Genomic DNA, 2,097 nt, shown 5'->3' on the forward strand with positions numbered 1-2,097 from the left:
TACTCTAATGCTTTTATTTCTTTCTCTCTTTTTCTCCTCCTAAAGAAAATCCAGAGGCCACGGTGTGCATCAAGGAAAACAAGTACTACCTTCAGAGGCAGATGGATCCAGAGATGTGCAGGCGCCACCCATACTGGCCTCTACAAAGACTGTGGGGAACTCAGAATAAGCAAAGCTTTGCCTCTGTGAGGGCAATGTAATACTTGATCCAGGCTTCAGGCATCCTTCTGCTGGTTTGATTTACAGCTGATCCGGTTCACTGCCAGTTCCCAGTTTCTTATCTCTGGGTTGTCATTATCTTCCTCTTTTACACAGTATCTTAAATCATACCCAAGTGGCTTGTTCTGGTCAGTGTTTAAATTCCTGATTAAAAACAAAACAAAACTTGAGAATAAGATAGTAGCTGCACCCAATTTATCCTGTGACCCACCAACACCAAATAGTTTGCCCAGATAGCGGTAGCTACCTATAAAATCCACAACGTCGCTGACATATGCTACAAGAAAAGTGTATCAGTCCTAGTTCTTTTTTACTGGAATAAATTGAGCCTCTTGTGAGTTTTAACAAAGGCAGGATTTAGGAATATTATAAAGCTAGCAGAGTTTAGATATGAAGGTTCAGAACTGGTGAGAAAGGAAGATTTTCTTGCAGTCATTCTTTTTTATGTTTAAACCTCCCAGGCCGCTTTTTGTAAATCATCCTATCTTTCAACCAGGGACATTCCCCCCAAAAGGCAGGTGCACCGTTCCTGGAGGCACCGCAATCCCAGGCTGATACGTGGAGTGGATGGAGCAAGCTCCGATTCCATCTCTTTCAGAAATAGTCCTCGCATAGAGAACTGAGCAGATATTAAACTGATAAGACACTACATTTGAGCTTAGTCAAAAGGCCGAGAAGCGATGCTGAAGCCTCCCTCCGCCTCCCAGCCCTCTCCTTCCAACGTCCTTCCAGCCTCCAGGGAGCCCTGACCCTGACCTGAGGCCTCCACGCAGATGGACCCACTACCCACCCTCCAGCCCTGGCAGTGCCCTCTGGCCATGTCCCCCTCCACAGTCCCCAAGGGACGCCCTTCCGGAGGGGGAGCCTCGCCCCCCAGGGGGCCCTTTGGCCCGCAGCGCCACTTCGGAGTTCTCCTCCCTCCCCATTGGTCCCGAATTTGCATGGCCCCACCCCAGGCCCCTCCCACCATGCTCTATGCTCTGGTTAACCCTTGCTCCCCCTTTCCACAAGGTATCTGCCACCTTCATCTGGGAAACTCAGGCCGGGAGGAGGGAGAGGAGGAACAGCAGGACTCCTGGCCAGGGAGGCTCTGCTGCGGAAGCATTAGCATACCCTCCAAAGAGGAAGAAGAGGAAGAGTGACTAAGGATGGCCTCTCTCCTCTGAACGCCTGCCTTGAGTCAGTAATGGGCTGGATCAGGGCCGGCTCTAGGTACTGGGCCACCCTAAGTGAGAAATATTTTGGCACACACACACACACCCCTAGCCCCTCAAAGTGTAGGGAAAATGTAGGGCATGATGTAGGACAAATTGTAGGACGTTCAAGAAAAATGGAGGACACGACCAATTAAAAGCCAAAGGGAGATAAAGGGTATGATGAGTTTAATTTTTGAGGAATGTAGGAAGCCTAGCTTAAGCAGAAGTAACAATAAACATAAGGATAGTAGAAAGGACGGGTGGGGTGGGATTAACCCGCGTTAAACCCCAGTGGAAACAGCCCCTCTTAAGAATTACAAAAATAGAAATCTAATGCATAAGTATTGTTGGGCCCTTTTTAATCTGTATATAATTTAATAAAGAATAATAATAATAATAAAAAAGCCAAAAACATTAATAAAAAACAATATAAATCCATGCTTCTCACACATGCCCAAAATGGATTCTACAGTGTTATTTTGTTTCAACATAATAACAAGTTGAGTAAGCAGCAAGTAAGTTACAATAAAAATACAAGTTGAACTAATTAAATAGTATCTTTTTTAAGAAAGGAAATACCAGGAGCTTAGGAAGCACAAAAGTATGTTTTTATTATGATGTCTGTTATTGTATAGTTACGTTGTCAAATTGGTTGTATGTTGTATGTTTTATGTGGTGAGGT

The 2,097-nt window shown here is 45.2% G+C and overlaps 1 pseudogene; it reads right to left on the reverse strand.

The window, feature by feature from the left end:
* Positions 1-732: 732 nt before the first annotated feature.
* On the reverse strand, positions 733-901 carry LOC149313637 (U2 spliceosomal RNA; annotated as a pseudogene).
* Between the last annotated feature and the right edge of the window lie 1,196 nt (positions 902-2,097).

The sequence above is a fragment of the Sceloporus occidentalis genome, unplaced genomic scaffold (genome assembly GCF_023333645.1).
Source record: "Sceloporus occidentalis isolate IW3139 unplaced genomic scaffold, rSceOcc1.0.p SCAF_4, whole genome shotgun sequence".
Classification (NCBI taxonomy): Eukaryota; Metazoa; Chordata; class Lepidosauria; order Squamata; family Phrynosomatidae; genus Sceloporus; species Sceloporus occidentalis.